General features: G+C 43.7%; 1 long non-coding RNA gene across 1 annotated transcript in view; it reads right to left on the bottom strand.

Annotated features, from left to right (window-relative positions):
- Window positions 1–25525, bottom strand: part of LOC132419262 (uncharacterized) — a 555421-nt gene that overhangs the window by 32728 nt on the left and 497168 nt on the right. Inside the window, exon 2 of the long non-coding RNA XR_009518163.1 lies at window positions 20816–20897. This is a non-coding gene — a long non-coding RNA (uncharacterized lncRNA). The remainder of the gene's footprint in view (window positions 1–20815; window positions 20898–25525) is intronic.

Here is a 25525-nt window from a genome sequence, read left to right as displayed (position 1 = left end):
GGGCGTATGCGTTTTTTCCTGAATATATTCAGGAAAAAACGCATACGCCCTTTTTGGCCAACCAAGCAAGCTTGCAAAGGAAATCTGCACTACAATGAAGTCTCACTTCCCCCCGGTCAAAAGGGCCATCTGAAAAAAGTGTAAAATCCAGAAAGGCAGGACAGGCCATGGAGAACTGGGAGCCTTGTTATGCTGATGGGCGGGATGTAAATTGCCAACAGACACTCGGGAGAAGTGTATGGTGTTTCCTGAAACATCTAAAAAACAAAGCAACAGAGCCTAGGGCACTGCCACTTATGGTCCTATAGCTTAGGGAAATTAAAATCAAAAAGACACAGCCACCCCAAAGTTTGGAACGGCTCTGTTTACAAGAACCTCGTTTACGGTACAAGTTCAATATCGCAGAAAGTGAAAAATGGATAAAGAAATTGTGGTACTTACGTACAATGCAATATAACTCAGCAATGAAATCTATGTCATCAGGCCCGTAGCAGCATAATGAGTGGATTCAGGTATGATGATTCGAACTGAAATAAGTCACACAGAAAAGTAACATCATAAGGTATCACTAATACACAGAATGTGAACTTGGCTACACATGAACTAAATTACAAAACAGAACAGTGTCTCAAGTTTAGAAAACCAACTTATGCTTGCTTAAGGGGGAAGGTGAGTTGGGGTGCTGCATAAAACCAGAGATTGAAATGAGCACAGATAAAGTTCCTTAAGCCAAATATGGAATAGACAAGAGCTACTCCTTGCTCAACGAAATGGACTCAACACCGCATATTAAACGCCTAAGAATGTACCTGACTAGTAAGTATCTAAAAACCTATGGATTGCTATGTCTCCAAAAGAGAATCAAGCATGTGTACAGGGGCATAAACGCAGCAGTGATAGGATTGGAGAGGTTCGGTGAGCAAATGAAGACCCTTTGAAGTCATATTGCATGGTACCCATAACACGGGTCTCAACTCTCCAGGTTTAAGGTATTCTTCCTTCAGCTAAAACATGCATGTGGAACCCCGAGTATGATCAACCGTGTGAACGGGAGACGTGTTCAAATATGTCTCAGTTTTCCTCCCCTGGTACTTGGGTGCAACATTCCAGACCCTTTACTAATACTCTCCCGACTTGGAGAGTCAGCGCCTTTAACCTCCTGTTTGGCCCAGTTTGCAATTTCTGCGGAAGATGAACAGGAATAGCGAGAACCAATGAGAGGCTAGCTGGAGGTGTCTGGACGGGCAAATTTAACTCTCATTTCCCACCAGGAAGAGGAAATAACCAAAGGCTCAGCGTGCCGTGCTGGAACGAGATTAGGGCCTGAAGCCATCCTGCGGTGTTGCGGCCAGTTCACAAGAAAGCGAGTTGAAGAAAGGAGCTCAGGGGCACTGTAATTCACAAACCTGCAGAGTTATAAATGACAGCTATCGTCCAAAAATAGACTGAAGTAAGGCTGCCAAGAGGACTTGAAAGCGGGGCAGAATTGCAGGAAACCGATTTCAGGAGGTAGACTGGAATTGCATTGAAAGCATAGGAAAAGAGGCAGAACGTCCACAATGATGCACTTGGCCAAAAAGGGCGTATGCGTTTTTTCCTGAATATATTCAGGAAAAAACGCATACGCCCTTTTTGGCCAACCAAGCAAGCTTGCAAAGGAAATCTGCACTACAATGAAGTCTCACTTCCCCCCGGTCAAAAGGGCCATCTGAAAAAGTGTAAAATCCAGAAAGGCAGGACAGGCCATGGAGAACTGGGAGCCTTGTTATGCTGAAGGGCGGGATGTAAATTGCCAACAACCACTCGGGAGAAGTGTATGGTGTTTCCTGAAACATCTAAAAAACAAAGCAACAGAGCCTAGGGCACTTCCACTTATGGTCCTATAGCTTAGGGAAATTAAAATCAAAAAGACACAGCCACCCCAAAGTTTGGAATGGCTCTGTTTACAAGAACCTCGTTTACAGTACAAGTTCAACATCGCAGAAAGTGAAAAATGGATAAAGAAGTTGTGGTATTCATTTACAAAGCAATATCACTCAGCAATGAAATCTATGTCATCAGGCCCTTAGCAGCACAATGAGTGTGTTCAGGTATGATGATTCTAACTGAAATAAGTCACACAGAAAAAGAAACATCATAAGATATCAGTAATACACGGAATGGAAACTTGGCTACACAGGAACTGAATTACAGAACAGAACAGGGTCTCAAATTTAGAAAACCAACTTATGCTTGCTTAAGGGTAAAGGTGAGTTGGGGTGCTGCATAAAACCAGAGATTGAAATGAGCACAGATAAAGTTCCTTAAGCCAAATATGGAATAGACAAGAGCTACTCATTGCTCAACGAAATGGACTCAACACCGCATATTAAACGCCTAAGAATGTACCTGACTAGTAAGTATCTTAAAACCTATGGATTGCTATGTCTCCGAAAGAGAATCAAGCAAGTTTACAGGGACATAAATGCAGCAGTGATAGGATTGGAGAGGTTCGGTGAGCAAATGAAGACCCTTTGAAGTCATATTGCATGGTTCCCATTCCACGGGTTTCAACTACCCAGGTTTAAGGTATTCTTCCTTCAGCTAAAACATGCATGTGGAACCTAGAGTATGATCAACCATGTGATCGGGAGACGTGTTCAAATATGTCTCAGTTTTCGTACCCTGGTACTCGGGTGCAACATTCCAGACACTTTCCTAACACTCTCCCGACTTGGAGAGTCAGTCCCTTTAAACTCCTGTTTGGCCCAGTTTGCAATTTCTGCGGAAGATGAACAGGAATAGCGAGAACTAATGAGAGGCTAGCTGGAGGTGTCTGGACGGGCAAATTTAACTCTCATTTCCCACCAGGAAGAGGAATTAACCAAAGGCTCAGTGTGCCGTGCCGGAACCAGATTAGGGCCTGAAGCCATCCTGCGGTGTTGCGGCCAGGTCACAAGAAAGCGAGTTGAAGAAAGGACCTCAGGGGCACTGTAATTCACAAACCTGCAGAGTTATAAATGACAGCTATCATCCAAAAATAGACTGAAGTAAGGCTGCCAAGAGGACTTGAAAGCGGGGCAGAATTGCAGGAAACCGATTTCAGGAGGTAGACTGGAATTGCATTGAAAGCATAGGAAAAGAGGCAGAACGTCCACAATGATGAACTTGGCCAAAAAGGGCGTATGCGTTTTTTCCTGAATATATTCAAGAAAAAACGCATACGCCCTTTTTGGCCAACCAAGCAAGCTTGCAAAGGAAATCTGCACTACAATGAAGTCTCACTTCCCCCCGGTCAAAAGGGCCATCTGAAAAAAGTGTAAAATCCAGAAAGGCAGGACAGGCCATGGAGAACTGGGAGCCTTGTTATGCTGATGGGCGGGATGTAAATTGCCAACAACCACTCGGGAGAAGTGTATGATGTTTCCTGAAACATCTAAAAAACAAAGCAACAGAGCCTAGGGCACTTCCACTTATGGTCCTATAGCTTAGGGAAATTAAAATCAAAAAGACACAGCCACCCCAAAGTTTGGGACGCCTCTGTTACAAGAACCTTGTTTACAGTACAAGTTCAACATCGCAGAAAGTGAAAAATGGATAAAGAAGTTGTGGTATTTACTTACAATGCAGTATCACTCAGCAATGAAATCTATGTCATCAAGCCCGTAGCAGCATAATGAGTGGATTCAGGTACGATGATTCTAACTGAAATAAGTCACACAGAAAAAGAAACATCATAAGATATCACTAATACATGGAATGTAAACTTGGCTACACAGGTACTGCATTCCAAAACAGAACAGGGTCTCAAATTTAGAAAACCAACTTATGCTTGCTTAAGGGGAAAGGTGAGTTGGGGTGCTGCATAAAACCAGAGATTGAAATGAGCACAGATAAACTTCCTTAAGTAAAATATGGAATAGACAAGAGCTACTCCTTGTTCAACGAAATGGACTCAACACCCCATATTAAACGCCTAAGAATGTACCTGACTAGTAAGTATCGTAAAACCTATGGATTGCTATGTCTCCAAAAGAGAATCAAGCGTGTGTACAGGGGCATAAACGCAGCAGTGATAGGATTGGAGAGGTTCGGTGAGCAAATGAACACCCTTTGAAGTCATATTGCATGGTACCCATTACACGGGTCTCAACTCTCCAGGTTTAAGGTATTCTTCCTTCAGCTAAAACATGCATGTGGAACCCAAGTATGATCAACCATGTGAACGGAAGACGTGTTCAAATATGTCTCAGTTTTCCTCCCCTGGTACTCGGGTGTAACATTCCAGACGCTTTACTAACACTCTCCCGACTTGGAGAGTCAGTCCCTTTAACATCCTGTTTGGCCCAGTTTGCAATTTCTGCGGAAGATGAACAGGAATAGCGAGACCCAATGAGAGACTAGCTGGAGGTGTCTGGACGGGCAAATTTAACTCTCATTTCCCACCAGGAAGAGGAATTAACCAAAGGCTCAGTGTGCCGTGCCGGAACCAGATTAGGGCCTGAAGCCATCCTGCGGTGTTGCGGCCACCTCACAAGAAAGCGAGTTGAAGAAAGGAGCTCAGGGGCACTGTAATTCACAAACCTGCAGAGTTATAAATGACAGCTATCGTCCAAAAATTGACTGAAGTAAGGCTGCCAAGAGGACTTGAAAGCGGGGCAGAATTGCAGGAAACCGATTTCAGGAGGTAGACCGAAATTGCATTGAAAGCATAGGAAAAGAGGCAGAACGTCCAAAATGATGCACTTGGCCAAAAAGGGCGTATGCGTTTTTTCCTGAATATATTCAGGAAAAAACGCATACGCCCTTTTTGGCCAACCAAGCAAGCTTGCAAAGGAAATCTGCACTACAATGAAGTCTCACTTCCCCCCGGTCAAAAGGGCCATCTGAAAAAAGTGTAAAATCCAGAAAGGCAGGACAGGCCATGGAGAACTGGGAGCCTTGTTATGCTGATGGGCGGGATGTAAATTGCCAACAGACACTCGGGAGAAGTGTATGGTGTTTCCTGAAACATCTAAAAAACAAAGCAACAGAGCCTAGGGCACTTCCACTTATGGTCCTATAGCTTACGGAAATTAAAATCAAAAAGACACAGCCACCCCAAAGTTTGGGACGCCTCTGTTTACAAGAACCTCGTTTACAGTACAAGTTCAACATCGCAGAAAGTGAAAAATGGATAAAGGACTTGTGGTATTTACTTACAATGCAGTATCACTCAGCAATGAAATCTATGTCATCAGGCCCGTAGCAGCATAATGAGTGGATTCAGGTACGATGATTCTAACTGAAATAAGTCACACAGAAAAAGAAACATCATAAGATATCACTAATACACAGAATGTAAACTTGGCTACACAGGAACTGCATTCCAAAACAGAACAGGGTCTCAAATTTAGAAAACCAACTTATGCTTGCTTAAGGGTAAAGGTGAGTTGGGGTGCTGCATAAAACCAGAGATTGAAATGAGCACAGATAAAGTTCCTTAAGTCAAATATGGAATAGACAAGAGCTACTCCTTGCTCAACGAAATGGACTCAACACCGCATATTAAACGAATAAGAATGTACCTGACTAGTAAGTATCGTAAAACCTATGGATTGCTATGTCTCCAAAAGAGAATCAAGCGTGTGTACAGGGGCATAAACGCAGCAGTGATAGGATTGGAGAGGTACAGTGAGCAAATGAAGACCCTTTGAAGTCATATTGCATGGTACCCACTGCACGGGTCTCAACTCTCCAGGTTTAAGGTATTCTTCCTTCAGCTAAAACATGCATGTGGAACCCAAGTATGATCAACCATGTGAACGGGAGACGTGTTCAAATATGTCTCAGTTTTCGTACCCTGGTACTCGGGTGCAACATTCCAGACGCTTTACTAACACTCTCCCCACTTGGAGAGTCAGTCCCTTTAACCTCCTGTTTGGCCCAGTTTGCAATTTCTGCGGAAGATGAACAGGAATAGCGAGAACCAATGAGAGACTAGCTGGAGGGGTCTGGACGGGCAAATTTAACTCTCATTTCCCACCAGGAAGAGGAATTAACCAAAGGATCAGCGTGCCGTGCCGGAACCAGATTAGGGCCTGAAGCCATCCTGCGGTGTTGCGGCCAGGTCACAAGAAAGCGAGTTGAAGAAAGGAGCTCAGGGGCACTGTAATTCACAAACCTGCAGAGTTATAAATGACAGCTATTGTCCAAAAATAGACTGAAGTAAGGCTGCCAAGAGGACTTGAAAGCGGGGCAGAATTGCTGGAAACCAATTTCAGGAGGTAGACAGGAATTGCATTTCAAGCAGAGGAAAAGAGGCAGAACGTCCACAATGATGCACTTGGCCAAAAAGGGCGTATGCGTTTTTTCCTGAATATATTCAGGAAAAAACGCATACGCCCTTTTTGGCCAACCAAGCAAACTTGCAAAGGAAATCTGCACTACAATAAAGTCTCACTTCCCCCCAGTCAAAAGGGCCATCTGAAAAAAGTGTAAAATCCAGAAAGGCAGGACAGGCCATGGAGAACTGGGAGCCTTGTTATGCTGATGGGCGGGATGTAAATTGCCAACAACCACTCGGGAGAAGTGTATGGTGTTTCCTGAAACATCTAAAAAACAAAGCAACAGAACCTAGGGCACTTCCACTTATGGTCCTATAGCTTAGGGAAATTAAAATCAAAAAGACACAGCCACCCCAAAGTTTGGGACGCCTCCGTTTACAAGAACCTCGTTTACCGTACAAGTTCAATATCACAGAAAGTGAAAAATGGATAAAGAAGTTGTGGTATTTACTTACAAAGCAATATCACTCAGCAATGAAATCTGTGTCATCAGGCCCTTAGCAGCACAATGAGTGGATTCAGGTATGATGATTCTAACTGAAATAAGTCACACAGAAAAAGAAACATCATAAGATATCAGTAATACACGGAATGGAAACTTGGCTACACAGGAACTGAATTACAGAACAGAATAGGGTCTCAAATTTAGAAAACCAACTTATGCTTGCTTAAGGGTAAAGGAGAGTTGGGGTGCTGCATAAAACCAGAGATTGAAATGAGCACAGATAAAGTTCCTTAAGCCAAATATGGAATAGACAAGAGCTACTCCTTGCTCAACGAAATGGACTCAACACCGCATATTAAACGCCTAAGAATGTACCTGACTAGTAAGTATCTTAAAACCTATGGATTGCTATGTCTCCGAAAGAGAATCAAGCATGTGTACAGGGGCATAAACGCAGCAGTGATAGGATTGGAGAGGTTCGTGAGCAAATGAAGACCCTTTGAAGTCATATTGCATGGTACCCATTCCACGGGTTTCAACTACCCAGGTTTTAGGTATTCTTCCTTCAGCTAAAACATGCATGTGGAACCCAGAGTATGATCAACCATGTGATCGGGAGACGTGTTCAAATATGTCTCAGTTTTCCTCCCCTGGTACTCGGGTGCAACATTCCAGACGCTTTACTAACACTCTCCCCACTTGGAGAGTCAGTGCCTTTAACTTCCTGTTTGGCCCAGTTTGCAATTTCTGCGGAAGATGAACAGGAATAGCGAGAACCAATGAGAGGCTAGGTGGAGGTGTCTGGACGGGAAATTTAACTCTCATTTCCCACCAGGAAGAGGAAATAACCAAAGGCTCAGCGTGCCGTACCGGAACCAGATTAGGGCCTGAAGTCATCCTGCGGTGTTGCGGCCAGCTCAAAAGAAAGCGAGTTGAAGAAAGGAGCTCAGGGGCACTGTAATTCACAAACCTGCAGAGTTATAAATGACAGCTATCGTCCAAAAATAGACTGAAGTAAGGCTGCCAAGAGGACTTGAAAGCGGGGCAGAATTGCAGGAAACCGATTTCAGGAGGTAGACCGAAATTGCATTGAAAGCATAGGAAAAGAGGCAGAACGTCCACAATGATGCACTTGGCCAAAAAGGGCGTATGCGTTTTTTCCTGAATATATTCAGGAAAAAACGCATACGCCCTTTTTGGCCAACCAAGCATGCTTGCAAAGGAAATCGGCACTACTATGAAGTCTCACTTCCCCCCGGTCAAAAGGGCCATCTGAAAAAAGTGTAAAATCCAGAAAGGCAGGACAGGCCATGGAGAACTGGGAGCCTTGTTATGCTGATGGGCGGGATGTAAATTGCCAACAACCACTCGGGAGAAGTGTATGGTGTTTCCTGAAACATCTAAAAAACAAAGCAACAGAGCCTAGGGCACTTCCACTTATGGTCCTATAGCTTAGGGAAATTAAAATCAAAAAGACACAGCCACCCCAAAGTTTGGAATGGCTCTGTTTACAAGAACCTCGTTTACAGTACAAGTTCAACATCGCAGAAAGTGAAAAATGGATAAAGAAGTTGTGGTATTCACTTACAAAGCAATATCACTCAGCAATGAAATCTGTGTCATCAGGCCCTTAGCAGCACAATGAGTGGATTCAGGTATGATGATTCTAACTGAAATAAGTCACACAGAAAAAGAAACATCATAAGATATAAGTAATACACGGAATGTAAACTTGGCTACACAGGAACTGAATTACAGAACAGAACAGGGACTCAAATTTAGAAAACCAACTTATGCTTGCTTAAGGGGAAAGGTGAGTTGGGGTGCTGCATAAAACCAGAGATTGAAATGAGCACAGATAAAGTTCCTTAAGCCAAATATGGAATAGACAAGAGCTACTCCTTGCTCAACGAAATGGACTCAACACCGCATATTAAACGCCTAAGAATGTACCTGACTGGTAAGTATCTTAAAACCTATAGATTGCTACGTCTCCGAAAGAGAATCAAGCATGTGTACAGGGGCATAAACGCAGCAGAGATAGGATTGGAGAGATTCGGTGAGCAAATGAAGACCCTTTGAAGTCATATTGCATGGTACCCATTCCACGGGTCTCAACTCTCCATGTTTAAGGTATTCTTTCTTCAGCTAAAACATGCATTTGGAACCCAGAGTATGATCAGCCATGTGATCGGGAGACGTGTTCAAATATGTCTCAGTTTTCGTCCCATGGTACTTCGGTGCAACATTCCAGACGCTTTACTAACACTCTCCCCACTTGGAGAGCCAGTGCCTTTAACCTCCTGTTTGGCCCAGTTTGCAATTTCTGCGGAAGATGTACAGGAATAGGGAGAACCAATGACAGACAAGCGGGAGGTGTCTGGACGGGCAAATTTAACTCTAATTTCCCACCAGGATGAGGAATTAACCAAAGGCTCAGCGTGCCGTGCCAGAACCAGATTAGGGCCTGAAGACATCCTGCAGTGTTGCGGCCAGGTCACAAGAAAGCGAGTTGAAGAAAGGAGCTCAGGGGCACTGTAATTCACAAACCTGCAGAGTTATAAATGACAGCTATCGTCCAAAAATAGACTGAAGTAAGGCTGCCAAGAGGACTTGAAAGCGGGGCAGAATTGCTGGAAACCGATTTCAGGAGGTAGACAGGAATTGCATTTCAAGCAGAGGAAAAGAGGCAGAACGTCCACAATGATGCACTTGGCCAAAAAGGGCGTATGCGTTTTTTCCTGAATATATTCAGGAAAAAACGCATACGCCCTTTTTGGCCAACCAAGCAAGCTTGCAAAGGAAATCTGCACTACAATGAAGTCTCACTTCCCCCCGGTCAAAAGGGTCATCTGAAAAAAGTGTAAAATCCAGAAAGGCAGGACAGGCCATGGAGAACTGGGAGCATTGTTATGCTGATGGGCGGGATGTAAATTGCCAACAGACACTCGGGAGAAGTGTATGGTGTTTCCTGAAACATCTAAAAAACAAAGCAACACAGCCTAGGGCACTTCCACTTATGGTCCTATAGCTTAGGGAAATTAAAATCAAAAATACACAGCCACCCCAAAGTTTGGGACGCCTCTGTTTACAAGAACCTCGTTTACAGTACAAGTTCAACATCGCAGAAAGTGAAAAATGGATAAAGAAGTTGTGGTATTTACTAACAAAGCAATATCACTCAGCAATGAAATCTATGTCATCAGGCCCTTAGCAGCACAATGAGTGGATTCAGGTATGATGATTCTAACTGAAATAAGTCATAAAACCATAGATTGAAATGAGCACAGATAAAGTTCCTTAAGCCAAATATGGAATAGACAAGAGCTACTCCTTGCTCAACGAAATGGACTCAACACCGCATATTAAACGCCTAAGAATGTACCTGACTAGTAAGTATCTTAAAACCTATGGATTGCTATGTCTCCGAAAGACAATCAAGCATGTGTACAGGGGCATAAACGCAGCAGTGATAGGATTGGAGAGGTTCGTGAGCAAATGAAGACCCTTTGAAGTCATATTGCATGGTACCCATTCCACGGGTTTCAACTACCCAGGTTTTAGGTATTCTTCCTTCAGCGAAAACATGCATGTGGAACCTAGAGTATGATCAACCATGTGATCGGGAGACGTGTTCAAATATGTCTCAGTTTTCGTACCCTGTACTCGGGTGCAACATTCCAGACGCTTTACTAACACTCTCCCCACTTGGAGAGTCAGTCCCTTTAACCTCCTGTTTGGCCCAGCTTGCAATTTCTGTGGAAGATGAACAGGAATAGCGAGAACCAATGAGAGACTAGCTGGAGGTGTCTGGATGGGCAAATTTAACTCTCATTTCCCAGCAGGAAGAGGAATTAACCAAAGGCTCAGCGTGCCGTGCCAGAACCAGATTAGGGCCTGAAGGCATCCTTCGGTGTTGCGGCCAGGTCACAAGAAAGCGAGGTGAAGAAAGGAGCTCAGGGGCACTGTAATTCACAAACCTGCAGAGTTATAAATGACAGCTATCGTCCAAAAATAGACTGAAGTAAGGCTGCCAAGAGGACTTGAAAGCGGGGCAGAATTGCAGGAAACCGATTTCAGGAGGTAGACTGGAATTGCATTGAAAGCATAGGAAAAGAGGCAGAACGTCCACAATGATGCACTTGGCCAAAAAGGGCGTATGCGTTTTTTCCTGAATATATTCAGGAAAAAACGCATACGCGCTTTTTGGCCAACCAAGCAAGCTTGCAAAGGAAATCTGCACTACAATGAAGTCTCACTTCCCCCCGGTCAAAAGGGCCATCTGAAAAAAGTGTAAAATCCAGAAAGGCAGGACAGGCCATGGAGAACTGGGAGCCTTGTTATGCTGATGGGCGGGATGTAAATTGCCAACAGACACTTGGGAGAAGTGTATGGTGTTTCCTGAAACATCTAAAAAACAAAGCAACAGAGCCTAGGGCACTTCCACTTATGGTCCTATAGCTTAGGGAAATTAAAATCAAAAAGACACAGCCACCCCAAAGTTTGGAACGGCTCTGTTTACAAGAACCTCGTTTACAGTACAAGTTCAACATCGCAGAAAGTGAAAAATGGATAAAGAAGTTGTGGTATTTACTTACAAAGCAATACCACTCAGCAATGAAATCTATATCATCAGGCCCTTAGCAGCACAATGAGTGGATTCAGGTATGATGATTCTAACTGAAATAAGTCACACAGAAAAAGAAACATCATAAGATATCAGTAATACACGGAATGTAAACTTGGCTACACAGGAACTGAATTACAGAACAGAACAGGGTCTCAAATTTAGAAAACCAACTTATGCTTGCTTAAGGGGAAAGGTGAGTTGGGGTGCTGCATAAAACCAAAGATTGAAATGAGCACAGATAAAGTTCCTTAAGCCAAATATGGAATAGACAAGAGCTACTCCTTGCTCAACGAAATGGACTCAACACCGCCTATTAAACGCCTAAGAATGTACCTGACTAGTAAGTATCTTAAAACCTATGGATTGCTATGTCTCCGAAAGAGAATCAAGCATGTGTACAGGGGCATAAACGCAGCAGTGATAGGATTGGAGAGGTTCGGTGAGCAAATGAAGACCCTTTGAAGTCATATTGCATGGTACCCATTACACGTGTCTTAACTCTCCAGGTTTAAGGTATTCTTCCTTCAGCTAAAACATGCATGTGGAACCCAAGTATGATCAACCATGTGAACGGGAGACGTGTTCAAATATGTTTCAGTTTTCCTCCCCTGGTACTCGGGTGCAACATTCCAGACGCTTTACTAACACTCTCCCCACTTGGAGAGTCAGCGCCTTTAACCTCCTGTTTGGCCCAGTTTGCAATTTCTGCGGAAGATGAACAGGAATAGCGAGAACCAATGAGAGACTAGCTGGAGGTGTCTGGACGGGCAAATTTAACTCTCATTTCCCACCAGAAAGAGGAAATAACCAAAGGCTCAGCGTGCCGTGCCGGAACCATATTAGGGCCTGAAGCCATCCTGCGGTATTGCGGCCAGGTCACAAGAAAGCGAGTTGAAGAAAGGAGCTCAGGGGCACTGTAATTCACAAACCTGCAGAGTTATAAATGACAGCTATCGTCCAAAAATAGACTGAAGTAAGGCTGCCAAGAGGACTTGAAAGCGGGGCAGAATTGCAGGAAACCGATTTCAGGAGGTAGACTGGAATTGCATTGAAAGCATAGGAAAAGAGGCAGAACGTCCACAATGATGCACTTGGCCAAAAAGGGCATATGCGTTTTTTCCTGAATATATTCAGGAAAAAACGCATACGCCCTTTTTGGCCAACCAAGCAAGCTTGCAAAGGAAATCTGCACTAGAATGAAGTCTCACTTCCCCCCGGTCAAAAGGGCCATCTGAAAAAAGTGTAAAATCCAGAAAGGCAGGACAGGCCATGGAGAACCGGGAGCCTTGTTATGCTGATGGGCGGGATGTAAATTGCCAACAACCACTCGGGACAAGTGTATGGTGTTTCCTGAAACATCCAAAAAACAAAGCAAGAGAACCTAGGGCACTTCCACTTATGGTCCTATAGCTTAGGGAAATTAAAATCAAAAAGACACAGCCACCCCAAAATTTGGAACGGCTCTGTTTACAAGAACCTCGTTTACAGTACAAGTTCAACATCGCAGAAAGTGAAAAATGGATAAAGAAGTTGTGGTATTTACTTACAAAGCAATATCACTCAGCAATGAAATCTGTGTCATCAGGCCCTTAGCAGCACAATGAGTGGATTCAGGTATGATGATTCTAACTGAAATAAGTCACACAGAAAAAGAAACATCATAAGATATCAGTAATACACGGAATGTAAACTTGGCTACACAGGAACTGAATTACAGAACAGAACAGGGTCTCAAATTTAGAAAACCAACTTATGCTTGCTTAAGGGGAAAGGTGAGTTGGGGTGCTGCATAAAACCAAAGATTGAAATGAGCACAGATAAAGTTCCTTAAGCCAAATATGGAATAGACAAGAGCTACTCCTTGCTCAACGAAATGGACTCAACACCGCCTATTAAACGCCTAAGAATGTACCTGACTAGTAAGTATCTTAAAACCTATGGATTGCTATGTCTCCGAAAGAGAATCAAGCATGTGTACAGGGGCATAAACGCAGCAGTGATAGGATTGGAGAGGTTCGGTGAGCAAATGAAGACCCTTTGAAGTCATATTGCATGGTACCCATTACACGTGTCTTAACTCTCCAGGTTTAAGGTATTCTTCCTTCAGCTAAAACATGCATGTGGAACCCAAGTATGATCAACCATGTGAACGGGAGACGTGTTCAAATATGTTTCAGTTTTCTTCCCCTGGTACTCGGGTGCAACATTCCAGACGCTTTACTAACACTCTCCCCACTTGGAGAGTCAGCGCCTTTAACCTCCTGTTTGGCCCAGTTTGCAATTTCTGCGGAAGATGAACAGGAATAGCGAGAACCAATGAGAGACTAGCTGGAGGTGTCTAGACGGGCAAATTTAACTCTCATTTCCCACCAGGAAGAGGAAATAACCAAAGGCTCAGCGTGCCGTGCCGGAACCAGATTAGGGCCTGAAGCCATCCTGCGGTATTGCGGCCAGGTCACAAGAAAGCGAGTTGAAGAAAGGAGCTCAGGGGCACTGTAATTCACAAACCTGCAGAGTTATAAATGACAGCTATCGTCCAAAAATAGACTGAAGTAAGGCTGCCAAGAGGACTTGAAAGCGGGGCAGAATTGCAGGAAACCGATTTCAGGAGGTAGACTGGAATTGCATTGAAAGCATAGGAAAAGAGGCAGAACGTCCACAATGATGCACTTGGCCAAAAAGGGCATATGCGTTTTTTCCTGAATATATTCAGGAAAAAACGCATACGCCCTTTTTGGCCAACCAAGCAAGCTTGCAAAGGAAATCTGCACTACAATGAAGTCTCACTTCCCCCCGGTCAAAAGGGCCATCTGAAAAAAGTGTAAAATCCAGAAAGGCAGGACAGGCCATGGAGAACTGGGAGCCTTGTTATGCTGATGGACGGGATGTAAATTGCCAACAACCACTTGGGAGAAGTGTATGGTGTTTCCTGAAACATCTAAAAAACAAAGCAACAGAACCTAGGGCACTTCCACTTATGGTCCTATAGCTTAGGGAAATTAAAATCAAAAAGACACAGCCACCCTAAAGTTTGGAACGGCTCTGCTTACAAGAACCTCGTTTACAGTACAAGTTCAACATCGCAGAAAGTGAAAAATGGATAAAGAAGTTGTGGTATTTACTTACAAAGCAATATCATTCAGCAATGAAATCTGTGTCATCAGGCCCTTAGCAGCACAATGAGTGGATTCAGGTATGATGATTCTAACTGAAATAAGTCACACAGAATAAGAAACATCATAAGATATCAGTAATACACGGAATGGAAACTTGGCTACACAGGAACTGAATTACAGAACAGAACAGGGTCTCAAATTTAGAAAACCAACTTATGCTTGCTTAAGGGGAAAGGTGAGTTGGGGTGCTGCATAAAACCAGAGATTGAAATGAGCACAGATAAAGTTCCTTAAGCCAAATGTGGAATAGACAAGAGCTACTCCTTGCTCAACGAAATGGACTCAACACCGCATATTAAATGCCTAAGAATGTACCTGACTAGTAAGTATCTTAAAACCTATGGATTGCTATGTCTCCGAAAGAGAATCAAGCATGTGTACAGGGGCATAAACGCAGCAGTGATAGGATTGGAGAGGTTCGTGAGCAAATGAAGACCATTTGAAGTCACATTGCATGGTACCCATTCCACGGGTTTCAACTACCCAGGTTTAAGGTATTCTTCCTTCAGCTAAAACATGCATGTGGAACCTAGAGTATGATCAACCATGTGATCGGGAGACATGTTCAAATATGTCTCAGTTTTCGTACCCTTGTACTCGGGTGCAACATTCCAGACGCTTTACTAACACTCTCCCCACTTGGAGAGTCAGTCCCTTTAACCTCCTGTTTGGCCCAGTTTGCAATTTCTGTGGAAGATGAACAGGAATAGCGAGAACCAATGAGAGAGTAGCTGGAGGTGTCTGGATGGGCAAATTTAACTCTCATTTCCCACCAGGAAGAGGAATTAAACAAAGGCTCAGCGTGCTGTGCCAGAACCAGATTAGGGCCTGAAGACATCCTGCGGTGTTGCGGCCAGCTCAAAAGAAAGCGAGTTGAAGAAAGGAGCTCAGGGGCACTGTAATTCACAAACATGCAGAGTTATAAATGACAGCTATCGTCCAAAACTATACTGAAGTAAGGCTGCCAAGAGGACTTGAAAGCGGGGCAGAATTGCAGGAAACCGATTTCAGGAGGTAGACTGGAATTGCATTGAAAGCATAGGAAAAGAGGCAGAACGTCCACAATGATGCACTTGGCCAAAAAGGGCGTATGCGTTTTTTCCTGAATATATTCAGGAAAAAACGCATACGCGCTTTTTGGCCAACCAAGCAAACTTGCAAAGGAAATCTGCACTACAATGAAGTCTCACTTCCCCCGGTCAAAAGGGCCATCTGAAAAAAGTGTAAAATCCAGAAAGGCAGGACAGGCCATGGAGAACTGGGAGCCTTGTTATGCTGATGGGCGGGATGTAAATTGCCAAGAGACACTTGGGAGAAGTGTATGGTGTTTCCTGAAACATCTAAAAAACAAAGCAACAGAGCCTAGGGCACTTCCACTTATGGTCCTATAGCTTAGGGAAATTAAAATCAAAAAGACACAGCCACCCCAAAGTTTGGAACGGCTCTGTTTACAAGAACCTCGTTTACAGTACAAGTTCAACATCGCAGAAAGTGAAAAATGGATAAAGAAGTTGTGGTATTTACTTACAAAGCAATACCACTCAGCAATGAAATCTATGTCATCAGGCCCTTAGCAGCACAATGAGTGGATTCAGGTATGATGATTCTAACTGAAATAAGTCACACAGAAAAAGAAACATCATAAGATATCAGTAATACACGGAATGTAAACTTGGCTACACAGGAACTGAATTACAGAACAGAACAGGGTCTCAAATTTAGAAAACCAACTTATGCTTGCTTAAGGGGAAAGGTGAGTTGGGGTGCTGCATAAAACCAAAGATTGAAATGAGCACAGATAAAGTTCCTTAAGCCAAATATGGAATAGACAAGAGCTACTCCTTGCTCAACGAAATGGACTCAACACCGCCTATTAAACGCCTAAGAATGTACCTGACTAGTAAGTATCTTAAAACCTATGGATTGCTATGTCTCCGAAAGAGAATCAAGCATGTGTACAGGGGCATAAACGCAGCAGTGATAGGATTGGAGAGGTTCGGTGAGCAAATGAAGACCCTTTGAAGTCATATTGCATGGTACCCATTACACGTGTCTTAACTCTCCAGGTTTAAGGTATTCTTCCTTCAGCTAAAACATGCATGTGGAACCCAAGTATGATCAACCATGTGAACGGGAGACGTGTTCAAATATGTTTCAGTTTTCCTCCCCTGGTACTCGGGTGCAACATTCCAGACGCTTTACTAACACTCTCCCCACTTGGAGAGTCAGCGCCTTTAACCTCCTGTTTGGCCCAGTTTGCAATTTCTGCGGAAGATGAACAGGAATAGCGAGAACCAATGAGAGACTAGCTGGAGGTGTCTGGACGGGCAAATTTAACTCTCATTTCCCACCAGAAAGAGGAAATAACCAAAGGCTCAGCGTGCCGTGCCGGAACCATATTAGGGCCTGAAGCCATCCTGCGGTATTGCGGCCAGGTCACAAGAAAGCGAGTTGAAGAAAGGAGCTCAGGGGCACTGTAATTCACAAACCTGCAGAGTTATAAATGACAGCTATCGTCCAAAAATAGACTGAAGTAAGGCTGCCAAGAGGACTTGAAAGCGGGGCAGAATTGCAGGAAACCGATTTCAGGAGGTAGACTGGAATTGCATTGAAAGCATAGGAAAAGAGGCAGAACGTCCACAATGATGCACTTGGCCAAAAAGGGCATATGCGTTTTTTCCTGAATATATTCAGGAAAAAACGCATACGCCCTTTTTGGCCAACCAAGCAAGCTTGCAAAGGAAATCTGCACTAGAATGAAGTCTCACTTCCCCCCGGTCAAAAGGGCCATCTGAAAAAAGTGTAAAATCCAGAAAGGCAGGACAGGCCATGGAGAACCGGGAGCCTTGTTATGCTGATGGGCGGGATGTAAATTGCCAACAACCACTCGGGACAAGTGTATGGTGTTTCCTGAAACATCCAAAAAACAAAGCAAGAGAACCTAGGGCACTTCCACTTATGGTCCTATAGCTTAGGGAAATTAAAATCAAAAAGACACAGCCACCCCAAAATTTGGAACGGCTCTGTTTACAAGAACCTCGTTTACAGTACAAGTTCAACATCGCAGAAAGTGAAAAATGGATAAAGAAGTTGTGGTATTTACTTACAAAGCAATATCACTCAGCAATGAAATCTGTGTCATCAGGCCCTTAGCAGCACAATGAGTGGATTCAGGTATGATGATTCTAACTGAAATAAGTCACACAGAAAAAGAAACATCATAAGATATCAGTAATACACGGAATGTAAACTTGGCTACACAGGAACTGAATTACAGAACAGAACAGGGTCTCAAATTTAGAAAACCAACTTATGCTTGCTTAAGGGGAAAGGTGAGTTGGGGTGCTGCATAAAACCAAAGATTGAAATGAGCACAGATAAAGTTCCTTAAGCCAAATATGGAATAGACAAGAGCTACTCCTTGCTCAACGAAATGGACTCAACACCGCCTATTAAACGCCTAAGAATGTACCTGACTAGTAAGTATCTTAAAACCTATGGATTGCTATGTCTCCGAAAGAGAATCAAGCATGTGTACAGGGGCATAAACGCAGCAGTGATAGGATTGGAGAGGTTCGTGAGCAAATGAAGACCCTTTGAAGTCATATTGCATGGTACCCATTACACGTGTCTTAACTCTCCAGGTTTAAGGTATTCTTCCTTCAGCTAAAACATGCATGTGGAACCCAAGTATGATCAACCATGTGAACGGGAGACGTGTTCAAATATGTTTCAGTTTTCTTCCCCTGGTACTCGGGTGCAACATTCCAGACGCTTTACTAACACTCTCCCCACTTGGAGAGTCAACGCCTTTAACCTCCTGTTTGGCCCAGTTTGCAATTTCTGCGGAAGATGAACAGGAATAGCGAGAACCAATGAGAGACTAGCTGGAGGTGTCTGGACGGGCAAATTTAACTCTCATTTCCCACCAGGAAGAGGAAATAACCAAAGGCTCAGCGTGCCGTGCCGGAACCAGATTAGGGCCTGAAGCCATCCTGCGGTATTGCGGCCAGGTCACAAGAAAGCGAGTTGAAGAAAGGAGCTCAGGGGCACTGTAATTCACAAACCTGCAGAGTTATAAATGACAGCTATCGTCCAAAAATAGACTGAAGTAAGGCTGCCAAGAGGACTTGAAAGCGGGGCAGAATTGCAGGAAACCGATTTCAGGAGGTAGACTGGAATTGCATTGAAAGCATAGGAAAAGAGGCAGAACGTCCACAATGATGCACTTGGCCAAAAAGGGCATATGCGTTTTTTCCTGAATATATTCAGGAAAAAACGCATACGCCCTTTTTGGCCAACCAAGCAAGCTTGCAAAGGAAATCTGCACTACAATGAAGTCTCACTTCCCCCCGGTCAAAAGGGCCATCTGAAAAAAGTGTAAAATCCAGAAAGGCAGGACAGGCCATGGAGAACCGGGAGCCTTGTTATGCTGATGGGCGGGATGTAAATTGCCAACAACCACTCGGGACAAGTGTATGGTGTTTCCTGAAACATCTAAAAAACAAAGCAAGAGAACCTAGGGCACTTCCACTTATGGTCCTATAGCTTAGGGAAATTAAAATCAAAAAGACACAGCCACCCCAAAGTTTGGAACGGCTCTGTTTACAAGAACCTCGTTTACAGTACAAGTTCAACATCGCAGAAAGTGAAAAATGGATAAAGAAGTTGTGGTATTTACTTACAAAGCAATATCACTCAGCAATGAAATCTGTGTCATCAGGCCTTTAGCAGCACAATGAGTGGATTCAGGTATGATGATTCTAACTGAAATAAGTCACACAGAAAAAGAAACATCATAAGATATCAGTAATACACGGAATGTAAACTTGGCTACACAGGAACTGAATTACAGAACAGAACAGGGTCTCAAATTTAGAAAACCAACTTATGCTTGCTTAAGGGTAAAGGTGAGTTGGGGTGCTGCATAAAACCAGAGATTGAAATGAGCACAGATAAAGTTCCTTAAGCCAAATATGGAATAGACAAGAGCAACTCCTTGCTGAACGAAATGGACTCAACACCGCATATTAAACGCCTAAGAATGTACCTGACTAGTGAGTATCTTAAAACCTATGGATTGCTATGTCTCCGAAAGAGAATCAAGCATGTGTACAGGGGCATAAACGCAGCAGTGATAGGATTGGAGAGGTTCGGTGAGCAAATGAAGACCCTTTGAAGTCATATTGCATGGTACCCATTCCACGGGTTTCAACTACCCAGGTTTAAGGTATTCTTCCTTCAGCTAAAACATGCATGTGGAACCTAGAGTATGATCAACCATGTGATCGGGAGACGTGTTCAAATATGTCTCAATTTTCCTCCCCTGGTACTCGGGTGCAACATTCCAGACGCTTTACTAACACTCTCCCGACTTGGAGAGTCAGTCCCTTTAAGCTCCTGTTTGGCCCAGTTTGCAATTTCTGTGGAAGATGAACAGGAATAGTGACAACCAATGAGATGCTAGCTGGAGGTGTCTGGACGGGCAAATTTAACTCTCATTTCCCACCAGGAAGAGGAAATAACCAAAGGCTCATCGTGCCGTGCCGGAACCAGATTAGGGCCTGAAGCCATCCTGCGGTGTTGCGGCCAGCTCAAAAGAAAGCGAGTTGAAGAAAGGAGCTCAGGGACACTGTAATTCACAAACCTGCAGAGTTATAAATGACAGCTATCGTCCAAAAATAGACTGAAGTAAGGCTGCCAAGAGGACTTGAAAGCGGGGCAGAATTGCAGGAAACCGATTTCAGGAGGTAGACTGGAATTGCATTGAAAGCATAGGAAAAGAGGCAGAACGTCCACAATGATGCACTTGGCCAAAAAGGGCGTATGCGTTTTTTCCTGAATATATTCAGGAAAAAACGCATACGCCCTTTTTGGCCAACCAAGCAAGCTTGCAAAGGAAATCTGCACTACAATGAAGTCTCACTTCCCCCCGGTCAAAAGGGCCATCTGAAAAAAGTGTAAAATCCAGAAAGGCAACAGGCCATTTAGAACTGGGAGCCTTGTTATGCTGATGGGCGGGATGTAAATTGCCAACAGACACTTGGGAGAAGTGTATGGTGTTTCCTGAAACATCTAAAAAACAAAGCAACAGAGCCTAGGGCACTTCCACTTATGGTCCTATAGCTTAGGGAAATTAAAATCAAAAAGACACAGCCACCCCAAAGTTTGGAACGGCTCTGTTTACAAGAACCTCGTTTACAGTACAAGTTCAACATCGCAGAAAGTGAAAAATGGATAAAGAAGTTGTGGTATTTACTTAAAAAGCAATATCACTCAGCAATGAAATCTATGTCATCAGGCCCTTAGCAGCACAATGAGTGGATTCAGGTATGATGATTCTAAATGAAATAAGTCACACAGAAAAAGAAACATCATAAGATATCAGTAATACACGGAATGTAAACTTGGCTACACAGGAACTGAATTACAGAACAGAACAGGGTCTGAAATTTAGAAAACCAACTTATGCTTGCTTAAGGGTAAAGGTAAGTTGGGGTGCTGCATAAAACCAGAGATTGAAATGAGCACAGATAATGTTCCTTAAGTCAAATATGGAATAGACAAGAGCTACTCCTTGCTCAACGAAATGGACTCAACACCCCATATTAAACGCCTAAGAATGTACCTGACTAGTAAGTATCTTAAAACCTATGGATTGCTATGTCTCCGAAAGAGAATCAAGCATGTGTACAGGGGCATAAACGCAGCAGTGATAGGATTGGAGAGGTTCGGTGAGCAAATGAAGACCCTTTGAAGTCATATTGCATGGTACCCATTACACGGGTCTTAACTCTCCAGGTTTAAGGTATTCTTCCTTCAGCTAAAACATGCATGTGGAACCCAAGTATGATCAACCATGTGAACGGGAGACGTGTTCAAATATGTCTCAGTTTTCCTCCCCTGGTACTCGGGTGCAACATTCCAGACGCTTTACTAACACTCTCCCCACTTGGTGAGTCAGCCCCTTTAACCTCCTGTTTGGCCCAGTTTGCAATTTCTGCGGAAGATGAACAGGAATAGCGAGAACCAGTGAGAGACTAGCTGGAGGTGTCTGGACGGGCAAATTTAACTCTCATTTCCCACCAGGAAGAGGAAATAACCAAAGGCCCAGCGTGCCGTGCCGGAACCAGATTAGGGCCTGAAGCCATCCTGCGGTGTTGCGGCCAGGTCACAAGAAAGCAAGTTGAAGAAAGGAGCTCAGGGGCACTGTAATTCACAAACCTGCAGAGTTATAAATGACAGCTATCGTCCAAAAATAGACTGAAGTAAGGCTGCCAAGAGGACTTGAAAGCGGGGCAGAATTGCAGGAAACCGATTTCAGGAGGTAGACTGGAATTGCATTGAAAGCATAGGAAAAGAGGCAGAACGTCCACAATGATGCACTTGGCCAAAAAGGGCGTATGCGTTTTTTCCTGAATATATTCAGGAAAAAACGCATACGCCCTTTTTGGCCAACCAAGCAAGCTTGCAAAGGAAATCTGCACTACAATGAAGTCTCACTTCCCCCCGGTCAAAAGGGCCATCTGAAAAAAGTGTAAAATCCAGAAAGGCAGGACAGGCCATGGAGAACTGGGAGCCTTGTTATGCTGATGGGCGGGATGTAAATTGCCAACAACCACTCGGGAGAAGTGTATGGTGTTTCCTGAAACATCTAAAAAACAAAGTAACAGAGCCTAGGGCACTTCCACTTATGGTCCTATAGCTTAGGGAAATTAAAATCAAAAAGACACAGCCACCCCAAAATTTGGAACGGCTCTGTTTACAAGAACCTCGTTTACAGTACAAGTTCAACATCGCAGAAAGTGAAAAATGGATAAAGAAGATGTGGTATTCACTTACAAAGCAATATCACTCAGCAATGAAATCTATGTCATCAGGCCCTTAGCAGCACAATGAGTGGATTCAGGTATGATGATTCTAACTGAAATAAGTCACACAGAAAAAGAAACATCATAAGATATCAGTAATACACGGAATGGAAACTTGGCTACACAGGAACTGAATTAAAGAACACAACAGGGTCTCAAATTTAGAAAACCAACTTATGCTTGCTTAAGGGGAAAGGTGAGTTGGGGTGCTGCATAAAACCAGAGATTCAAATGAGCACAGATAAAGTTCCTTAAGCCAAATATGGAATAGACAAGAGCTACTCCTTGCTCAACGAAATGGACTCAACACCGCATATTAAACGCCTAAGAATGTACCTGACTAGTAAGTATCTTAAAACCTATGGATTGCTATGTCTCCGAAAGAGAATCAAGCATGTGTACAGGGGCATAAACACAGCAGTGATAGGATTGGAGAGGTTCGGTGAGCAAATGAAGACCCTTTGAAGTCATATTGCATGGTACCCATTCCACGGGTTTCAACTACCCAGGTTTAAGGTATTCTTCCTTCAGCTAAAACATGCATGTGGAACCTAGAGTATGATCGACCATGTGATCGGGAGACGTGTTCTAATATGTCTCAGTTTTCGTACCCTGGTACTCGGGTGCAACATTCCAGACGCTTTACTAACATTCTCCCCACTTGGAGAGTCAGTCCCTTTAACCTCCTGTTTGGCCAAGTTTGCAATTTCTGCGGAAGATGAACAGGAATAGCGAGAACCAATGAGAGACTAGCTGGAGGTGTCTGGACGGGCAAATTTAACTCTCATTTCCCACCAGGAAGAGGAATTAACCAAAGGCTCAGCGTGCCGTGCCGGAACCAGATTAGGGCCTGAAGCCATCCTGCGGTGTTGCAGCCAGGTCACAAGAAAGCGAGTTGAAGAAAGGAGCTCAGGGGCACTGTAATTCACAAACCTGCAGAGTTATAAATGACAGCTATCGTCCAAAAATACACTGAAGTAAGGCTGCCAAGAGGACTAGAAAGCGGGGCAGAATTGCAGGAAACCGATTTCAGGAGGCAGACTGGAATTGCATTGAAAGCATAGGAAAAGAGGCAGAACGTCCACAATGATGCACTTGGCCAAAAAGGGCGTATGCGTTTTTTCCTGAATATATTCAGGAAAAAACGCATACGCACTTTTTGGCCAACCAAGCAAGCTTGCAAAGGAAATCTGCACTACAATGAAGTCTCACTTCTCCCCGGTCAAAAGGGCCATCTGAAAAAAGTGTAAAATCCAGAAAGGCAGGACAGGCCATGGAGAACTGGGAGCCTTGTTATGCTGATGGGCGGGATGTAAATTGCCAACAGACACTTGGGAGAAGTGTATGGTGTTTCCTGAAACATCTAAAAAACAAAGCAACAGAGCCTAAGGCATTTCCACTTATGGTCCTATAGATTAGGGAAATTAAAATCAAAAAGACACAGCCACCCCAAAGTTTGGAACGGCTCTGTTTACAAGAACCTCGTTTACCGTACAAGTTCAATATCACAGAAAGTGAAAAATGGATAAAGAACTTGTGGTACTTACGTACAATGCAGTATCACTCAGCAATGAAATCTATGTCATCAGGCCCGTAGCAGCATAATGAGTGGATTCAGGTACGATGATTCTAACTGAAATAAGTCACACAGAAAAAGAAACATCATAAGATATCACTAATACACGGAATGTAAACTTGGCTACACAGGAACTGAATTACAGAACAGAACAGGGTCTCAAATTTAGAAAACCAACTTATGCTTGCTTAAGGGTAAAGGTGAGTTGGGGTGCTGCATAAAACCAGAGATTGAAATGAGCACAGATAAAGTTCCTTAAGCCAAATATGGAATAGACAAGAGCTACTCCTTGCTCAACGAAATGGACTCAACACCGCATATTAAACGCCTAAGAATGTACCTGACTAGTAAGTATCTTAAAACCTATGGATTGCTATGTCTCCGAAAGAGAATCAAGCATGTGTACAGGGGCATAAACGCAGCAGTGATAGGATTGGAGATGTTCGGTGAGCAAATGAAGACCCTTTGAAGTCATATTGCATGGTACCCATTCCACGGGTTTCAACTACCGCGGTGTTAGGTATACTTCCTTCAGCTAAATCATGCATGTGGAACCCAGAGTATGATCAACCATGTGATCGGGAGACGTGTTCAAATATGTCTCAGTTTTCCTCCCCTAGTACTCGGGTGCAACATTCCAGACGCTTTACTAACACTCTCCCCACTTGGAGAGTCAGCGCCTTTAACCTCCTGTTTGGCACAGTTTGCAATTTCTGCGGAAGATGAACAGGAATAGCGAGAACCAATGAGAGGCTAGCTGGAGGTGTCTGGACGGGCAAATTTAACTCTCATTTCCCACCAGGAAGAGGAAATAACCAAAGGCTCAGCGTGCCGTACCGGAACAAGATTAGGGCCTGAAACCATCCTGCGGTGTTGCGGCCAGCTCAAAAGAAAGCGAGTTGAAGAAAGGAGCTCAGGGGCACTGTAATTCACAAACCTGCAGAGTTATAAATGACAGCTATCATCCAAAAATAGACTGAAGTAAGGCTGCCAAGAGGACTTGAAAGCGGGGCAGAATTGCAGGAAACCAATTTCAGGAGGTAGACTGGAATTGCATTGAAAGCATAGGAAAAGAGGCAGAACGTCCACAATGATGCACTTGGCCAAAAAGGGCGTATGCGTTTTTTCCTGAATATATTCAGGAAAAAACGCATACGCCCTTTTTGGCCAACCAAGCAAGCTTGCAAAGGAAAACTGCACTACAATGAAGTCTCACTTCCCCCCGGTCAAAAGGGCCATCTGATAAAAGTGTAAAATCCAGAAAGGCAGGACAGGCCATGGAGAACTGGGAGCCTTGTTATGCTGATGGGCGGGATGTAAATTGCCAACAACCACTCCGGAAAAGTGTATGGTGTTTCCTGAAACATCTAAAAAACAAAGCAACAGAACCTAGGGCACTTCCACTTATGGTCCTATAGCTTAGGGAAATTAAAATCAAAAAGACACAGCCACCCCAAAGTTTGGAACGGCTCTGTTTACAAGAACCTCGTTTACAGTACAAGTTCAACAACGCAGAAAGTGA

The sequence above is a fragment of the Delphinus delphis genome, unplaced genomic scaffold, assembly GCF_949987515.2.
Source record: "Delphinus delphis unplaced genomic scaffold, mDelDel1.2 scaffold_48, whole genome shotgun sequence".
NCBI lineage: Eukaryota > Metazoa > Chordata > Mammalia > Artiodactyla > Delphinidae > Delphinus > Delphinus delphis.
The sequence above is the reverse complement of the archived record's forward strand: the minus strand, read 5'-3'. Positions and strand labels throughout refer to the sequence as shown.